The sequence below is a fragment of the Aythya marila genome (assembly GCF_965140915.1).
Source record: "Aythya marila genome assembly, chromosome: Z".
Classification (NCBI taxonomy): domain Eukaryota; kingdom Metazoa; phylum Chordata; class Aves; order Anseriformes; family Anatidae; genus Aythya; species Aythya marila.
Window position 1 is genome coordinate 88,254,015 of NC_139080.1, and position 20,092 is coordinate 88,274,106.

At 43.4% G+C, this 20,092-nt stretch overlaps 1 pseudogene across 1 annotated transcript; it reads left to right on the forward strand.

The window, feature by feature from the left end:
- The first annotated feature begins 1,916 nt into the window (after window positions 1–1,916).
- On the forward strand, window positions 1,917–19,844 carry LOC309890272 (delta-1-pyrroline-5-carboxylate synthase-like; annotated as a pseudogene). Its single transcript has 11 exons — window positions 1,917–2,015; window positions 2,484–2,628; window positions 4,880–4,953; window positions 5,186–5,288; window positions 6,390–6,616; window positions 14,633–14,770; window positions 14,880–15,075; window positions 15,306–15,427; window positions 17,206–17,392; window positions 18,938–19,024; window positions 19,642–19,844. The product of its transcript is annotated as a delta-1-pyrroline-5-carboxylate synthase-like (transcript).
- The last annotated feature ends 248 nt before the right edge of the window (window positions 19,845–20,092 follow it).

The window sequence follows — 20,092 nt, forward strand, 5'->3', positions numbered from 1 at the left end:
CATGACGTCCTGGACTGCACACTGAGTTTCAGCCTGAACAAAGGAAAACACAGCCAGAAGATAAACTTTCAGCTGCCAGCGTTAGCACCCATCCCTCATCAACACAAGCGACTCCATCTTTAATTGTATCCTTTCAAAACAGCGGTCCACTTGCCTCTGTACCTGGAAATTAAGTCCAAGCTCAGAAGGAGTAGACAGCATCACCCATGCCACCTGGGAACACAAAAGGACAAAATGACCACTGTGCTTGCAAACAACCACCTGCCACACTGCTCCTCTATCCCAAACAGCCTCACCTCAGACCCTGAGGGAAACACCTGAGTGTCTTCCGTTCGCTTTGGATAAGAGATGACCAGGCTGAAAACACTCTCACCTTCCCTCACTGCTCCGTGACATGGGGATTTCCCTTCCCTGTCCAAGACTGCACGAAGCACCTGCAGAGACAAGAGAGAAGCACACCCTGAGGCACCTCACAGCCAGAGTGTACCTGCTGCAATACTCTCTCTTCCCAGCTCCGTTACTCCAGCTGCTCACCAGCTTTAACTGAGATTCTTGGCTCACAGCGCCAAAGCAAACTCTGCCCAGGCCACACAACACACACTACACAAGCTACGTTATTTAAGACACACGAGCTGGAACGTTCCTGCCCAAGAATCAGTCGCATCACACAGGAAGGATGCCGCATGCTCCTAGAAACCAAACCTACCAGTCCTGAACAGCTTCCCTGCCAGACAGCTCCCCACCTCCTCCTGCCAACCACGCTCAGCACACGCACTATTTGCCTCTCAAAAACAACAACAACAAACAAACAAACAAACAAAAACCCACAAAAAGTAAGAACATACACACACAAAAGCGACTGAGCTCCACAGATGCCAAAAAGCCACGCACACACAGCAGCCCGGCAGGGGTAATCACAGACCCTTTACAGATGAAAAAAGGTAACTCTGATACGACCCTGCTCAGTCTCTTAGTAATACTGTGCCTACGTGGTCAAGCCTCTTGGAGCATGTAATCAAGCTGTTTTTAGTTCTCTGGAGAGTTACACAAGTGATTAAAATATAACTCAAAACCAGAAGTGTATCCCACCATCCCTAAAACCAGTGATCCAGCAACCTCTGCTAAATATCCCTCTATTAAGTGAATTCCAAGCACTTAAAATCTAGAAATCCATAGACTCCAAGCTGCCTAAAGAAGCACCCGTAGAAACAAGAGAAAAAGCACACCCTGAGGCACCTCACAGCCACAGCATACCTGCTGCAACACCTCTCTCTTCCCAGCTCCTTTACCTCAGCTGCTCATTAGCTCTATCTGAAATGTGTGCCCAGGCAGCGCTGCACAAAATTGTGCCATCAGACTTAAAAAAAAAAAAAAGGCCCACAGAACAACAGCTGCTGCTCCTTCTGTGCTCTCTTTCTACTTTCTTGTGCTTTGCCCCTTCCCTTTCCCAGGTGATTGGGCTTGGGTGCTGGGCGCGGCCAAACGGTATATGAGCCCCAGGTATGCCATCAGAGAGCTCCTTCTGCCTGGGCTGCTCTTTGGGGTAAGTGCTTTGTTTTTCCTTCAGTCAGTTGCAGGGCTCTTTAGGTGGGTCAGACTCTACGGACGGACTGATGCGTTTCCAAGTAGAGAGCGGTACGCACGTCTTTTTGAGGTGACAGCTAGTAGGATCTGTTAGAATAAACTAATGTAGTACTAGGTGCCTTTATTGCATGCAGTTCTTTCTCAGGTGAGTCACTGTTACGGCATGTTTACGGGTAGGATGTCAATGTTAGTTTGTGTGTTTGCTCTGCTGTGTCTGTGGGGACACGCTGTGCTTGGCTGGGAACCTGGGGCGGAAGTGATGTCAGGGCCTGTCTTCAATCAGGGCGGAAGCACTGTGTGATTGGCTTGGAGGAAGCCAGGGCAGAAGCAGCATGCAGGGCTTGCCGGCGCCATGGGCAGAAGCTGTCGGGGCAGGCCGGGACGCCGAGGAGGGGTGGCGCAACGAGGTTGGTGGTCGGTGGCGCGCCACGGTGGGCTGGATAGGGAGGGGGCGAGGCGGCGGGTGGTTGGTGGCTTCTGTGGAAATGGCCCTTGTGCGGGGTGGGGGCGGTGCATTCAGAGGAACCTTGACAGGCTGCAGATAGGGGCAGGCAGGAACCTTTTGAAGTTCAGGAGAGGGAAATGCCAAGCCCTACCCCTAGGGAGGAACAACTCTATTGAGCAGCACTAGATATCTGGGTACTAAATAAGCATTTCTTCATGGAAGGGGTGGTTAGGCATTAGAACAGGCTGCCCGGGGAAGTGGTAGAGTCCCCATCCTTAGAAGTATTCAAGAGACGTGTGGACATAGCACTTAGGGATATGATTTAGTGGTAGCATTAGGTTGATGCTTGGACTTGATGGTCTTAAGGGCTTCTTCCAACATAAGAATTCTTGTGGAGGATGGGGATTCAACTAACAAGTGCATTTTTGGGAACTGGCTCTCTCCTTCACTGTAGGTGACAGCAGCTTTGTGGGCCCTGCGAGGAGGCACCTCTGTAGTGATTGCAAATGGAGTCCACCCGAAAATCTCGGGTCATGTCATCACAGATATTGTAGAAGGGAAGAAAGTTGGAACTTTGTTTTCACAGGTAAGACCTGCAGGTGAGTACGGAAGTAATATGTACGCTGGGAGCAGTAGAGATTCCCTGGAAGTTTAGGGTTGAAATTTGGCTAGGCCTGCCTGTTCAACAAATGGGAAACTATGCTCTGCTTGACAAGCGGCTTTGGAAAGGTAAGTTTCAATGTTGGAATGGAACATCTTGAATCCTCTGCTTGGGTTCCTTCCAGCTGATGACTTGCTGCATCAGCCTTGCATTCAGAGAACTAAGTAGAATTTGTCTTGTTTTCAGTCTTAGAGGTTATCGTCTCTTATTGATGATTTCAGGCTGAAAGCATGCATATAGAATGTAGTGCTGAACTAAGATAGTGTGCGGTTTCATTTTTTATCCTAGGTTCTTCTTATGACTCAGTCTTTTGTTACTGTATGTAGCAATGTTTTCCTGCCTGTGTGTTGCTGTGACAATGTAACAAGGGCCGCAGAAAGTCAGACCAAAGATCTGTGATCTTAGCAGAATAGAACAAGTATAGAGTGATACTCGTGACTTGCACTGTAAGACAAGCAAACGCCTTGGAGTATAAAAATGCTAAATGGATTTCTTGTAAAAATTGGCCATATCCTTTGGACCGAGGTAAACACTTAGCATCCATGGGTCACAGGAGTCACGAGCCTTAACCAGGTATTGTGTGTAAACTCTGGAGCTAGCACTATGTGAAGAACTGCTTGCTTTACTTTGTGTGTGCTTGTGGGCAGGAGGAGTGAAAGTTGCTTCCTGCTAGCTTTTGATGCCCCCACCTTCTGTATGGAAAGAGAACGTGGGTGATCGATCTCTGTTCAACTTCTATGATGAGACATTGTCTTTTCCCTCATTGCTTTTTCACATGAAAAAGGTGTTTTCTTAGTCCTTTTCTACAGAAACTGTTCCAAAGATCTGTCGATCCCTGTTTCTCTTGGCTGAAACGGTTTTTATTCTACTGTGACCTTTTCAAGGTGAGCGAAAATAAAAGTTTGTGTAGCGTCCGAGATGCAAGTGAACCTTCAGTTTATGAGATAGCAAGGCTAACTTTGAGTTTTGATTAGATTGTGGATGGTTTTTGTTGCCTTTCCTAGGCCTTCTCCAAAAGCTTAAACAGGGAAGTTGCTGTTCAACGCTGATGAGCATTGAAGTGATGTTTTCGTAGGATTATGTGCACTACCAAGGCCTGATTTCCCCTTTTGTCTCTGCGTTGCTTCATGTTTATCTGCTGTGAATTGTACTTGCTATTTTGTTGCATAGTGGCTGCAAAGGAATCACAGGCTGGTTGAGGTTGAAAGGACCTCCAGAGGTCACGTGGTCCAACACCCCTTTTGTGTTCAAAGAACACAAAAATACACGCCACATTATAAAGTATGACCTTGCTTTAAAAAGCTGTTTTAACAGTCCTTCATTAAGTCTTATTAATCAAGTGTCCCCTAGTTCTTTTCTTACGCTTCCCACTATACCTCCTGTTATTTTCCTTACCGTGGGAATTCCTGCTCTGGCAATTTCTGTAGGACACTTCTTGAATAGAAGTCCGGGCATATTAGTCACATGCCAAGTCATCTGTTCTACAGACAATTTCAAGAGTTAAAAGTGAAAACGTAGCTTATCCAGGAGCTCCTTGAGAACTCCTTAGTGAAATGCTGCCTGAGCCTTTTGACTTGTTACTTCAGTTTCTGTTTCAAAACTTGTTCTGTATCATTTCAGTTTGCGATGGATTCTTTGACATCCGTGCCAAGAAAAAAACCTCTCCTCTGTAGGAGCCCTTCAACGTACACAGAGCAGAGAGAGAGCAGCTATTGTGCAAGCTGTTGCTGAGGCTGGTTTTGGCTTCCTGTATTGTTTGCACATTCCCAGGTTGTTTTGCAATCTTTTCTCTTTTCAGTAGTTATGTAATTAAACTTTTTCAAAGGATGCCTTCCTTTTTTTGCAGTAGCCTCCCACTCCCTGAGATGTAGCTGTCCTTGTATTCTTTTGCTCTTTGTCAAGTCTTCTTGTTACAGGTTGTATACTTGTTTGTCCCCTACGACATGGATGATCTTACTGAATCTCTGTGATGCCTTGAAAAGGGCTATGCTCGGGGACCGTGGCAGCATTTTGGTATCTGATACAAATTTTCCTGTTGTGGCATACAGTAAACTTCTTTGATATGTCTCTTAAGACCGTACCTGTTTTTCTGCTTTGAGTAAGGAGTTGAAAGTTGAAAGGTTAGTGTTCATTTCCTTCCACCTTTGTCTGCATGTCTTGTGGTTGCGTGTGTGTGTTTGTTTTGGCAGGCCCTACAGTAGAGCAGCAGGGTGGAATGTCTCGAGCCGGTAGCAGGACGCTGGCAGCTCTGCAGCCTGAGCAGGTGAGAGAACAGTATGTTCTCGCTCTTTAAGGCTGTGAACATGTGGCAAGTTTTAAAATACAGGTTTATAACACAAACGGGTCCTGGAAAAAATCAGCTGGCTCCAAGTATTCAGGGCATCAAGCCAGTGAGAAGATGTGTCAGTAGGAATGAGCTGAAGTGAGCCAGATGTCAAACACCATGGAGTTCGTGTAAGAATGCAGTTCAGACACTTTTCTCTTTCAGAGAGCAGAGATTTATTTATTTTTTTTATCATCTCGGTGACTTATTAACTGATCAGAGAGAAGAAATTCTCTTGGCAAACAAAAAGGACTTAGAAGAAGCTGAAAATAAAGGTAATATTACGGGTCCTTTCATGGAACACCTGTTGTCATGAGCTTTTCTGGGCCTCAAAGGAAAGGAGCAGAACAAGAGTAGTCTGTCACCTGCAATTGGATATTATGGCCGTCACAGATTAGGGAACCCAGGACTTTGAGAGCTTGTCAGTGTAAGCAGCTGCAGCTTCCGTAAGAGCTGTCTCTATCAGAGAAGATGGAGAAAGAGGCCTTTGAAAGCAGCAACCCACAGCATTGTTTAAAAAACTAAAAATAGAACAGTGTTTTCTTTTGCCAAAGGAGGCTCACTTTAGAAATTAAATCTAGCAAGGATCTTCCCTGTTATCATCATGCATGAAATAGCATGAATATTCTCCTGGGCTGGTTAACGTAATGTTTGGCCCCTGTGGGGAAGGTTGTTACTTAAAAATGATGCTTTCCAGAAAGAACCACCTTACCTTCTGACTGAGGAAAGTACAGTTCAGGCAGCACAGACTAAATCCATTCTTTTGTGTAAGAGTGGTGCGTGAGGAAGCTGGTCTTGGGTTAGAAAATGTGTGGAACTGGCGCATCACAAATTGTGAAGTTCAGTAAAAGGCATACAGCAACCATTTTGTACTGAGGAGAATGCCTGGAGGGACATTTCTGAGTAAACTTCCTACCTGAACGTGTTCAGACTAGAAAACTCCGGCAGCTCTTGCCCAATCTGAAATGCTATGCGTTCCTTTGCTCTTTGGGATTTCTATCTGTGAAATAGAAAGAGGCAATTACTGCGCAAACCTTCCAGGAATATTGCAAGGGTAGAAATTGGTAAGAAATTCAGGTACACGGTTGTGTAACGGTACTAGAAATAGGACAAACTTTGTCTTTGCGGATGTTACTTCATATACAAATCATTCATATCGTATTAGGTGTATATGTGATGGTAGGTGAAAGCGTTGTCAAATTGGAGCAGTTTGATTGTAGCTACTAAACTTAATGCTTTACATTGTTCATCTTAGGTAGGTTTCTTGCTGCGGCGTGGGAAACAGCGGCTTTTTTTCCTGGTTTGACCATTAGGTCACTTTTTCTTGAAACTAGCCAGATAAATCTATCTTGAGCGCAATTTTTTCTTTCTTCTAGGAAGATTGGCACTTCCTTTGTTGAAACGTCTCAGTCTGTCTACATCAAAGCTGAACAGCTTGGCTGTTGGGCTCTGTCAGATTGCAGCATCTTCACAGGACAGCGTCGGCAGCATAGTTCAGAGAGCACGCATAGCAAAAGATCTAGAGTTGGAGCAGGTGACAGTGCCTGTTGGGGTCTTTCTTGCGATTTTTTTGAGTCCCGTCCAGACTGACTGTCTTCCACAGGTATGTGAGGAGGGCAGAGAGATCTTTGATAACAAAAGTGTATTTCTACTGGTGAGTTATTGGAAGGCTGCAAGAAGTCTTGCCTCAAAAGACTTCTGCTTGTATTCTTCTGAAATGAATTCTGCTGTCATCCCATTTTTTTTTTTCTACAGAAAACTACAGTCTTCCTGGGACTTGCTTCTGCAATGCTGAGAGTTATTCAGCGTTGGTTTTTGATACCCAACGTAGAGAAGGAGTTAGCTTACATTCAGGTGGTGCAATTTCTGCCTGTGTCTTATCACATAGCTTCCCTGCTTAACTTGCAACTTACAAGGCTCCTACCAATGAGCACTTTTCTGTCCATGCTGACTACAGCTGAATTGCAGGCTACGATTAAACATCAAATGTTTAATATAGGTCGTTAATAACAAACTGCAACTGTTAAGAATATATGCTGAAAAAGATCAGCACGAAGTAGAAGTTCTAGGCTCTGAGTGGTCTGTCCCATACTGATACTGCATGTTTGCACTGAGGCAGAATGATATCTTTCCACAAGCGTGTAAAAGCTAAGTCTAGGCTCTTACTGCCGGTATCTTTAGCAAGACTGATTGAGCGTTTCTCTAACATATGAGCAAGTATTTGAGGAGCAAGGGATGGGTATGGGCACTTAAAAAGAGACTGCCGAAGGGCAGCTTCACAACTGAATTTTGTGAGTGTTTGTCCTCGTTCCATACTGAAGGGGAGTCTGCTCTAGGCAAAGTTCATGTGAAAGGAAAAGGCAGTAGTCTCTCTTTCTGCCATTATTGCTTCCTTGCTGCTCGCTCTGTTCTTCATAGAAAACCAGTATGTTTCCTTGCCAAATTCTAGTCTGCCTTCCTAGACTCCAGCCTTTGCCTCCTGGGTGTCTTGCCTTGCCTAGCCAAACTCTCCCATTCTCCTCTTCTTTATCTCATTTGTTTTATCAGGCTGATTCTTACTGGCTTCCCACCCTCAACCCCCCCCTCCCCCCCCCACCTTTCTTTTTTTTTTTTTTCTTTTTTTACAGACTTAGGATGACTTGTCTTGTTACTTTTCTTCCTGCCAGCCCCCATCCTCAAGTTCTCCGATGTAACTTCAGAGGATCATCCTTGATACCTCTGCATCTGAATAATATGGTTTCTCTCCCATGCTGTAGCTGATAGTAGGATGGACTCTGAGTGCAGAGGAGAGGTTGCTTCCTCCATAGTTTACTATTGCATCTCATACTGGTTTGGGTAAGCAATTACCGAGGAAATTTGACTTCTCCATGGAGTAGTGTGTGCCTGATAGCTAGCTGGAGATAGCATACACGGAATTGAGTCAGTGCTCAGAGTTCAGTCTTGAGTTGCAGTAAAGGTGAAACAATTGCAGACTAACAGTTTACCTTCTAGTGAGCTGCGAAGCGAGTGCGGAGTTCCGATCCGCGGTTCCGTATTCTCCGTGAGGGGAGCGGCCGGAGACGAACGAAGTGTGTGACAGACCAAAAAGAAGTGCTGTTTTCACCAAGTTTTGATTGGTGGTGCCCAATATGTGGGCCTGGCAGTGTATCTTGTGATCCTATTTTTGCTCTTACATGCTTTGAGTGTGACAAGAAAAAAAGGCGGGAGCGTTATCTAAGTAACTAACAGTTTAGAAGTGTTGGTGTATTTGCTGTGGCGTTTGGTCAGTTTGCCAAGTACTGGAGAGGTGGAGGGGGCTGACTGATTATCAAAGCGGTAGAACGGAGAGAGTCCTTTCTGTGGTGGTTTGGGCTTGAGCCCTGGCAATTTGGTAAGAAGGGGGAGAGTGAATTTATTTAGGTGTCAATGCCTTTTTAAATGGTATTTATTGACGGATACACAGGAGTGATTCCTTGTTTTGTATGGGCTTATTAACAAAGTGCATGAGAAAACTTGGCATTTGGCTCGAAATTCGGTCCTGTTGAAATGTAAATTTTGTGGAAAAGGTGGTAATGTTTGTCTAGAAGATGAAAGGCTGAGTGCTTCAGCTCTTTTCCTGAAGTTCCATGGATTTATGATTGGAACATGGAACGGGGCTCCTTAATAACCTGAAATAGTAAAGTTTGTATGCGGGAAGAGGCATTTAATCCCGGAGAACTGGGACATTTGGGAAGAAGATTAGGAAAAGATAGTAAAAACCCACAGTAAAAAGGTTTGCGTGGAAATTGAAACAAAGGACAGTAACTAATAAGGAATAGTAATAAATAAATAAAAGGGAATGGAAAATCAAAGGAATGAGTAATATCCAAAACAAAGATGTTTTAAAGAAAGCCTCCTTGGGTGCACGCTGGCACATTCAAAGGATATTGTTAGAACTGGGAGCGCAGAAAGGAAGAGGACTTTCACTAAGTATTGCAATCAGTGGTGGCCACTATATAAGCTAAATGGCCACTTTATGGATCAGTCGACTATAACACTATCTGGCAATTCATGTTTTTGAGGAGAGAAGGAAAATAGGATGAAGTGTAGTATACTGATACGTTGTTTCAGCATCTTGGAGAGAAAAGGAGTGGAATTAATTGGCTCTTGACTGAGCCTTTGGTGTTGGTGTGAGAAAAGTACAGGCTGGAGAAAGATAAAGGAAGCGTTAGAAGAGTTGTCCCCGGTGTTAAAGGTGTGGCATGTAGTATTTAACAGAGCCCTTTGAAGTTGAATGAGCAGGGAAGGAGGATGTAGGAATGTTAATAGTTCTGCCTCAGCAGGAAGCTGTGTGTTTTTTTTTTTTTTTTTTTTTTAATAGCAAAACAAATTACGCAACGTTGCTTAACTTGTCAGAAGATAAATAAGAAAGTGTTTTGACAAGCAGCCACGGGAGGGAGAAAAACAGCTTACAGGCCTTTTGAGAAAGTACAAGTTGATTTCACTGAATTGCCCAAGGTAGGGAGGATAAAATATCTATGGGAAATAGCAGATCATTTAACACAATGGGTAGAAGCTTATCCCGTAGCTCGAGCTATGGCACAAATGGTGGTAAAAGCTCTATTAGAACACCTGATACCTAAATATGGGATAATCCAGTACATTGATTTTGATCAGGGCACACACTTTGCTTCTAAAATAATAAAATTATTATGTCAATCATTAGGTATTCAGTGGGAATACCATACTCCGTGGCACCCACAAAGCTCAGGGAAAGTAGAAAGATTGAATCAAACACTAAAACAACACTTGGCTAAATTAATGATCGAGACACAAATGCCCTGGATGAAATGCTTACCATTGGCACTTTTAAACATAAGAACTAAACCACACAGTGAGAGCGGATTATCGCCATATGAAATGTTATATGGTATGCCTTATTCTCAAGGGATGCCTCTAGGAAAAATGTAGTTGAGGAGCGTAGCATCCAGAAATACGTAATTACCATTGGAAGGAGGTTACAAGAGCTAAGAGAAATTGGAATGATGGCTCAAACACCACCTTTAGGATTTGCTGTTCATAAGATACAACCAGGAGACAAGGTCTTAATAAAAACCTGGAGGGAAGAATCATTGAGCCCCCGATGGGAGGGACTGTAAGTAGTAAGTTTTACTTACTACTGAAACAGCTGTGAGAACAGCGGAAAGGGGTTGGATCCACAGATCCAGAATAAAAGGACCAGTAACTACCGAAACCTGGAGGGTTGAGTCCACTCCTGGGGAACTGAAACTAAAGCTAAAGAAGAACTCATATTCTGGCAATGAGGCTCTGCATGAATTAAGGACGCCAAATAAAGGGGACAAGCCTAAAGGGAGGAAAGGGAGAAGGCAAGACCGGGGCAGGACCCTCCACTGCAGTGTGTATGGTCTACCGAGGGAGGCGATGGGTATTGACTGCCGAGTGAGAGGGCCTCGACCGGACTTCTCCCACACTAAGGTGAGGTTGTCCCGAGAAAATAACGTAAGAACTTTTCTTTTTAAACCCATATAAAATTGTGATTCGTTTTCCAGGAGCTGGATCACCCCGGCAGGCTGAATGGTATCACAAGCCCAAATTGACCCTGAAAGTGGGCCCAACCCCTTGATTGAAGGCGTCTTGCCTATTATGATCCAGCTACATGGGCAGAAGACGGATCCTGGGGCTATAGGACCCCAATATATATGCTTAATAGAATAACTAGGTTACAAGCTGTAATGGAAATAGTTGTAAATAAAACCGGAGGTGCACTTGGCTTAATTGCAAAGCAAAATACCAAGATGAGGACTACTTATCTACTTATGTATCAAAATCGCTTAGCTTTGGATTATTTACTAGCACAAGAAGAAGTCTGTGGAAAATCTAACCTTAGTAATTGCTGTTTAGAGATTAATGATGAAGGTGTTTCTTCCTAGTAGCTGGTAGAATGCTACGTTTTGGTTTAGGATGAGAAGAGCGCTGATAACATGCTGATGTTTTAATTGTTGCAGAGCCGTGCTTACACCAAGCCAAGGACGTTTCAGCTTCTCACTGTCCTGCCAGCGAGCAGGCTGGGGGTGCAGCAAGAGCTGGGAGGAGGGCTGGACTGCTCAGGGTTAGGCTGGGCATCAGACAGCTGGGCATCAGCGGTGGTGAGCAATTGCATTGTGCATCACTTGTTTCATACACATGAGTAGTAGTAGAACTATCATCATTATTGTCATTGTCATTATTATTATTTATGATTATTTATTATTGTTATTTTCTTGTCTTTATCTCACCTCACAGGCTTCACTTTCCCATTTCTCTCTCCCATCCCAGAGAGGGAGGGGGTGAGGTGAGTGAATGGCCGTGTGGTGTTTAGCTGCCAGCTGGGTTAAACCACAACAGAAAGAAAAGCTGTAAATGAACTTGTAAAAGAAATGAAGAAGATTGCACACGTCCCAGTTCAAACTTGGAATGGAATCGATCTAAGAAGATTATGGGAGGGGGCTTTATGGGCAGTGATTGTTTTGCTAAAATGAGGATGGTTGTATTGGGGATATGTGGAGAATTGTTAATAATTCCATGTTTAATACCTTCTATTACCAGGCTGATACACTCCAGTTATACAAGGAATGCAAATATCTGCAGTACCTGTTGTGGGAATAGGAATGTTGTTTTTGCAGAGTTACGTTGTTTAGAGGGCAGGAATGTGGTACTGAGATATGCTTACAGTGATAAGAAAGCTTAGCAGGCGACCTTGTAAAATGCAGACAACCAGACTTCTTAGGACAATTAGGTGAAAATCACGGTGTCAAGTCAGACAAGTGAAGAAACATTACCTCTCCAAGCAGTAAAAATGTCAAAAGAAATCTGAAATTTAACAGGCCGGCAAGTGAAGGCCATGCATTGTTTGTGAAGCATCGGATAGATGGCGAACCTGGATTACCCAGTCAGTGGGGAAACAGGGGAGGGTCCTGTCATCAAAAAGTATATAAACTGTGTTTTGGAACTAGTAGGTGCGCTCTCCTGCTTGTGGGGCGCCCGCCATTGCAATCGCGAACAAATTACTTCTTCGCTGAGATCCTCGCCTGAGCCTAATTACTGGCTACGGAGTTTCTCACACTGTTGACCCAGAACCAGGGAGAAGAGAAAACCCATTGCCTGACGATAATAAAAAGAAAAGAATATCCAAAATTGATACCAATTTGGCAAGTATTGACTCGATTGGAAAGGAAAACACGGATCAATACCATGAAAAAAGAGATGGGGGACTGTGAAATATGTTCATCTGATTCGTGTCAATATGGAACAATGCTAGGGCCTCATAATGAAATGTGACCTTCTGTCTTACATCCCCTTGTATAAATAACCACAAGTCCAAGAGAAACAGAGTGGTTAGTGTATATAGTTCTTGTATCTTGCAAAAGAATGGTCTAGCAGTTCGTGTTGATAGAGGGTTTGAAGGGTAAACCTTGAGACTCGGGTCTGGGAGATAAGAGAATAGGGGGGAGTTTTTTGAGATAACTGCTGACTATTGCATGAGACACGACTTTCTGGCATCTGGCCCAGAGACTACTAAATAAGGGGAGGGGGGGGGAAGCTGAAGAACGACCGAAGGACAAAACTTGTGAGGAAGACTACGAGCCTTCAGTATGAGCGACCCTCAGAGGGACCACTGGAGACTGATACGCATGCATCCGTGGGATGGTTCGGGTTCCGGGAAACTAATTATAATACCCCTGCCTTTTCCAAAAGTGGTGATGAATATGTATTAGCCTAGGAGCATAAAAACCAGCCGCCTGATTTAACTGGTGTGCGTCTTCGTGGAGCAGAGACTCCCAGCGCACCCAGTGCTGTTTGCTTACCTCTGTTCCTTTAATAAATTGTAAACTTTGATTGTAACCCTATTCGGGACTCAGTCATTTATAACAATATACAATAGCATGTTTGTCTCTAATACTTACAAGGCGAAGTTCTGAGATCATATTTCACAGACTGCTTCTTACAGATTTCAAGAAATCCAATTGTTCTGAAGTATAGCCATGCTCTATTACTATCTAAAGGGAACAAACTGTTTTCAAACCCATTACAGATTGGATTTTTTAAATTTATTTAAATAAGCTTGTCTCTGCAGCTTTCCTTTGTGATGCTGATCTTTGGAGAGTCAGATTCTTAACCAGATACAATCAAATTGCATTTTAATGTCTAGTTTTGTATGTTAAAGACACACAGTATCTGGGTACAGCAAGGTTCCACTAATTGACAAGGATCTTTCTGAAGTATTCCTTATTTTTTCAGTATTCTTTTCAAATTGTGGACAGCAGGATGAGGTAGAATATCAAACGTGGTGACTGTTTTTTACCCAGAGGACACTAGTAGGGAAAAGGAGTTGGTCTGAGTTGACCTTGACATGCTTAAGGGGTTGGTACATGAGAACCTCGTGAAGTTCAAGAAGGCTAAGTGCAAGGTTCACCACCGTCATCAAGGCACTCCCAAGAATGAATGCAGGCTGGTTGATGAGTGGATTGGGAGCAGCCCTGCAGAGAAGGACTTGGGAGTGTTGATGGATGAAAAGCTCTACATGAGCCAGCGATGTGCAGTTGCAAACCAGAAAGCCAGCCGTATTGTGAGCCACATCAAAAGTATGACCAGAAGGTCCAGGGAGGTGATTCTCGTTCTCTACTCCACTCCTGTGAGGCCCCACCTGCAGTGCTGCATTCAGCTCTGGGGACTCCAACATAAGAAATAAATGTGTTAGAGCAGGTCCAGAGCAGGGCCAAGAAGTTGATGAGGGCTGGAGGACCTCTCCTATGAAGACAGGCTGAGAGAACTGGGGTTGCTTAGCCTAGAGAAGAGAGGGCTCTGAGGAGACCTTATAGTGGCCCTCTAGTACCTGAAGCAGGCTTCGGGTAAGCTGGGGAGGGACTTTTTGTCAGGGAGTGTAATGACAGGACAAGGAGTAATGGCTTTAAACTAAAAGGGTAGATGTAGATTAGAATAAAGGAAGAAATTCTTTACTATGGGTGGTGAGGCACTGGAACAGGCTGCTTGGGGAAGTTGTGAATGCCCCATCCCTGGAAGTATTTAAGGCCAAGTTGGATGGGGCTTTGAGCAATCTGGTCTAGTGGGAGGTGTCATAGAATCATAGAATGATTTGTGCTGGAAGGGAACTTGAAGGTCATCTACTCCCCCCTGCCATAGGCAAGGACACCTTCTGGTTATAAACGTAAAATCAGCGTGATTAAACAAAAGGCTTCTGTATAAGAGAGCACAAGTAAAATGTTCGTCGTAGGAAGAGCTCATTAGCTACTTCCAGCCAGAATGATTAGGGATAAGAGTTCTTGCATCTGAAATAGTTTTATACAGCTAGCGAATTTGTGCCAGAGCCTATGTTCAGGGTTTCCTTTGACTTACTGCAGTCTCCCTTTGCCAGTAGTACCCTGAAGCTCAAGTTTGTTTCTGAAACGTTAAGATACTTCATTTCTGGAGTTACACGTTCTGACTCGGAAAAAATTCTTGGTGCTGTATGTTAATATTGAGTAAGTCAGCAGAATGCAAAATCCTGTTCTTACTCTATTTTGCAGATGTTATTCTCCCAGAGGAGTCAGATCACTTTGTTGTTGTTGTTGTTGTTGTTGTTGTTTTAATTCCCTTCTGACAGGTGTCTTCTTTGGCCATAGCTAGCGGAAATGGCTTGCTAATAAAAGGAGGGAAAGAGGCAGCATACAGCAATCAAATCCTTCATCATCTGACTCAAGAAGCACTCTCCATTCATGGAGTCAAAGATGCAGTGCAAGTAGTAAGTGTCTAGAATTAAAGCAACAACTTTTGTGCTGTAGCATGTAGAAGAAGCACAGGCAGAGCTTGAGAATTCAGGCCATTGACTGTTTGTGTCACAACTTTCACGTGTGAATACAAGCAAGGAAGTGGAAGATGTCTGCCATTTGGAGAAGCTGGTAGATCTAATCATTCCACATGGTTCATCCCAGCTAGTCAGGACTATCCAGAAAGCTGCTAAGGGAATTCCAGTGATGGGACACGGTGAATGGATCTGTCATGTGTATGTGGACACAGATGCCAGCGTGGAGAAGGCCACATGAATAAGTAAGCTGTGAGAGGGTGACTTGGATACCATGAGTGTAACTGAACTACACATTTGGAATATGTGGTATGGTTATAATATTATTATTATTATTATATTAATATATTATTATTATATTATAATAATATATATATTAATATATTATTATAACCATACGTAATAATAATTCACGTGCTCTTCAAATTCTTTGTCATAAATGTTACGTAACCAATTGTTTACTCTTAAACCTCAGTCAGAGACTCAAAGTGTGAATATACTGCTGCCTGTGATGCTCGGGAGACACTCCTAATTCACTGAGACCTGCTGAGAACCCCGTTGTTTGATCAGATCATAGACACGTTGAGAGTAGAACAGGTTAGTCATTTATACTTGTGTTGGCTTTTGTTTTGTTTTATTTACTTGTTGTTCATTTTAGGAGCCCTTGGTCTTGCTGACATAGCCCTATGTAGTTTTATGATAACATAACACTTACGTTACCCACATGTCTCTTTGTACACCTTTGTACTCTTTTTGGAGAGCTTTCTTGGCTTCTCCATGCAACCCCAAGCTTTTCCATAGAAACGATCTGCAAGCAGCTTCTTTGGGGTGGCTGCATGCCATTGCTGAAATACGACTACTTCCTTTTACATAGAAAAAAATCATTCTCTGCCTTGGAAGAGCATTTCCCCAACCCTTTCTCTACTACTCTTAATTCTGACTTCCTGGCTGGCAACCTCCCGGACCCAAATACTATTCTGATTAAATCTATTAACTTACCTTCTTATGTCAGTCGTTTCCCATTTTATGTTTCTCCTCCTCTAATCTGCTTCATCCACATATTTTGAACATTTTGTCTCACTTGCCTTTATTCCCACCCATTTTCCCGCCCATTATTTCCCCCTCCCACTGTTCCACAGGAACAAAGGCCACTGTCCTACATAGTTGCTTTGACATGCGTAATGTTTTGTAGCAGAGATGCATCACGAGAGAAATATTTGTGAAGTACTTAAATTACACTTAAAACATGGATTTTTCACATAGCATTTCCATTTGGCAAATAGTGTATACAAGCAGTGATTGATGCAGGAAAACATGGAAAATAGGTCATGTTCCGATAATGTTAAAGTCATATTAAGAGAAGCTTGCCAGATAGCTAGTCAGGAGCAAGTCCTCACTCGCTTGTGTTTTCTTTTTGTCTTTGTTTTTTTTTTTAATGTCTGGTTTGGTTGTGTTTTGTTTTGTGTTTTTTTTTTTTTTCATAGAATACCCTGAGTTGCAAAGGACCCATGAGGACTACCAAGTTCAACCCCTAGCTCCACACAGGACCACCCAGAAATCAGACCATGCATCTTGGAGCGTTGCCCAAACACTTCTTGAATTCCAGCAGGCTCAGTGCTGTGACCACTGTCCTGGGAGCCTGTTCCAGTGCCCTGCCACCTCTTGGTGCAGAACCTTTCCCTAACATCCAGCCTGACCCTCCCCTGTCACAGCTCTATGCCATTCCCTTGGGTCCTGTCGCTGTCACCTGAGAGAAGAGATCAGCACCTGCTCCTCCACTCCTCCCTCTCATTGTTAAGGTGTCTTAGCTGCTACGATTAAATTCAGAGATTGACGATGCATTAGATCTTCTTCATCAGGATCGTAAAATAACTGAAAGTCCTTGCCTTGTTTTGGGCCCAGTAACTCTTTTGTGTCTGAAACATACACTTTGGAGAGGGCTGGTGTCAGTTTACAAAAGAAAAGGATAAAAACAGGTAAGGTCTTTTGTAGGGGAGACTTGCAAACCTGGAAATATCTGCCTTCCTTGAAACTCCCCTCCCCTCATTTTATATTGCTGACTTTGACATTATATGGCATAGGCTATCCCTTTGGTTAAGTTTGAATCGGTTGTGGTTATGTGCTCTCCTAACTTTTAGCAGACCCTCGACCTTCTCACTGTGGGGGGAGAAGAGAAAGCCTTGGAACTGTGTGAGCACTGTTTAGCAACAGCCAAAACAGTGGTTTGTTTAAGGCAAAAATCCAAAATGTAGCAGTATAGGGACTGCTATGAAAAAAATTAACTCTATCCTAGCTATACCCAGAACAACAAGCTGCACTTTTTGCCTGTTACGCATTGGTACAATCTACAGCACAAAATACTTCTGGTATTGCAGGTGAAGATTCATGCTGGCCCAAAGTTTGCCTCTTACTTGATGTTCAACCCCTCAGAAGTGAAATCTCTCCACGACGAATATGGGGATCTGGAGAGCTGCATTGAGGTTGTGGACAGTGTACAAGAGGGTGTCGAACATATCCACAAGTATGGAAGTTCTCACCTGGATGTTACCGTCACGGAGAATGGTTTGTGACCAATCTGTTCCCTTAAGCTTCTGCTTTGGTTTCACTGTGGGATCTTGTTATTAGCATAACTACTTACATTGCAGTAGTTTCTCTTATCTTGGTTCTGTAGTGAGCATAATCAGCTGGAACCCTATGAGCTAAATCTATCTGTAGTTGTGTTTAATTCAAGGAAAACATGTTGTGTGCCCTTATTCCAGGAGGTGAAGGCATGTGTTTGAGCAACTGGCCAACGACAAGTCAACGCATGCTCTTGTCAGGCAGATTGCTTTGTGTTCCTGTATTGTACAGACTTACCACATCAGACAGTTTTGCAGAAACATCTCCTGAATCCTGGAGACGTCTTTAGGCCTCCGAAGGAGGAAGAGGTGAGCTTCTATAGAGGGAATATGGGCTGTAAGAAAGATCAGACTATATACGTTTTGTCTTCCCAGGTTGCTTTTAAGCCTTGCAAACAAGGACCACAAGTGTTTTTCTCCATCTCTCCCAGTCCTTTATTTCCCAGTTCCGCATCTGTAGCGTAAAAGCTGCATGTATCTCAGTTCCCAGTTTCTTGCTCCTTTGATGCCGCGAACTTCTGTTCCTATGCGCCACTCTGTGCTTCTTCCACTCCTCTGCATGAGGTTTGAACACTCTGCCACTTCAAAACGTAGCTAGAACTGCTCCCAGCCAAAGGATGACTCTCCATACAAGGCTAAAACTTCTGAGAGTCAGCTACAGTAAGGTCATTTTGATTTGTGGCTCATCAGTGTGAGATTCAAGCAGGCATCTGTTTCTGTACCTTCTGCAGAAATTAAACGAGTAGCACCGAAAGGCATGCATTTGATACTGTAAGCCACTACCTGGTGCACTAGTGATTTACTTGGGTGTGTACTGGAGATAGAGTTCATCTTTAGCATTCGTCCCATTGCTCTGGGCAACTGACTTGCAGCTTACAGCCTTACAGAGAAAGGCATCCTCCAGAGTACTAAGGCTCGTACAACTCTGCTTGAGGTTGCTCCAGTCTCGCATGTTCTGTGTTGAACTGGGTTAGTTAGCTGACTTCATGTGGTGTTTCGGCATTCTCTTTCCCAAATACTATTTTCAGTATAAACTTAATATAGGACTTTCTATTAATTTCCATTAATTCCATTATGATAGGACTTTCCATGTTCTTTATAGAACAGTTCCATGTATCCGTTGAGCTAATGTAGAGCTGAACATGTAGTTTAACTGTCTGACTGCAAAATGTAGCTCGGGGCTGCTGTCACGTCTTCCCAGTCATACAACTATCCCTGTTTGCGAGGTCTAGGCTGTAGTAAGAATTAGACGTCTTTTCACTTCTTGTCTTTGCAAGCTTCTTGTAATATTTATAGTTGTGTCTATGTGATAAACATATTACGAAGAAGGTGTGTATGAACATGCTTTAATCCAGGCTGTTAAATACTGTCTGATAATGTTGCAGGTGAAAGTTCTGTTCTTGTATCTCTTCATGGTATGAGGCTGTGCCTATTGGACTGCATGATCACTCTGTACTGTATCCTATTTTCTTCTCTGCCTCTTTTTCAGAGAAAACAGTGGAGTTCTTCCTCCAGCATGTGGACAGTGCTTGGAATGCCAGTAACCGATTCTCTGATGGATAGAGATTTGTACTCTGTATGTGCCTGTGGTGTGCAGGCAGCTAAGCACCACAAAGCCGTTTGCTCCCTCAGCAGTGTGGGAGGAAGGAAAGACTGGAACAAAACTGAGTATCAGTTACCTAAGTAAACAGGTGCACATACTAGGAAGTGCAGAAGACAAGGGAAACATTAATTCCTGAGGTAGAAACTACTAGAAATCGCTGTAGCAGGCTTGAACATGCAGTGCTCTGTGTGTTAAAAAATTGTGTTTAGGGTTTTATAAGATCACGCAATAGTCTGTTTAAGAAGAGGAAAAAGAAAAACAAAAAAGGATATAAGAATGGAATCCTGACTAACTTAGTTCTTATTGTTCAAAGGGTAAACCCTCAAACAAATGTACGATGTATGTAAGACACACGTAGCTTTCTGGCTTCTTTCTCTCTAAAAGTGAAGCTGAAACTGACAGAAGTATAAACATTCCAATTTAGAATAAAGCTCCTCTGATCAGAACAGGTAAAAATAACTTCTGACACTTGGGGAGGAGTGAAGGAAGGGAGGTGAATGACTGCTTCTACATAAAGATGCAGGGCTATATAGTACAAAGTTGAATATCTTCTGAGGATCAACTACCTTTACCTTGTGTGTTTTCTACAGGTGATGAAGTTGGAATTAGTATTTCTCGTATCCATGCACGCGAACCAGTGGGAATTGAAGGACTCTGAACTACAAAGTGGTTACTGACAGGGGACAATCATGTTGTTTCTGACTTCTCAGAGCACGGGAGCATGAAGTAGCCCCATGAGAGCCTACCTCTCCCTCAGAGAAATACCGAGTACATTGAGAAAACTCATCAATAAAATGTTTATTGAAGACGTTCAGGCTTCAGGGTACTCTTTGGGGAAAGAGATTTGCTTTTCAGCTCTGAGATCATTGTTCTTGGTCATTGTGCAGTACAATGAATATGAAGTGATCCCATCCGTGACACGCATTATTTGTTGCTGTCTCTTACTGTTTCCTTAGATAGTATCTGCAAACTGACCTTGCTTTTGCCAGAGAGGTTTCTTTAAAACATACAGATACCGTAAGGAAAAGTTGAAATATCTGC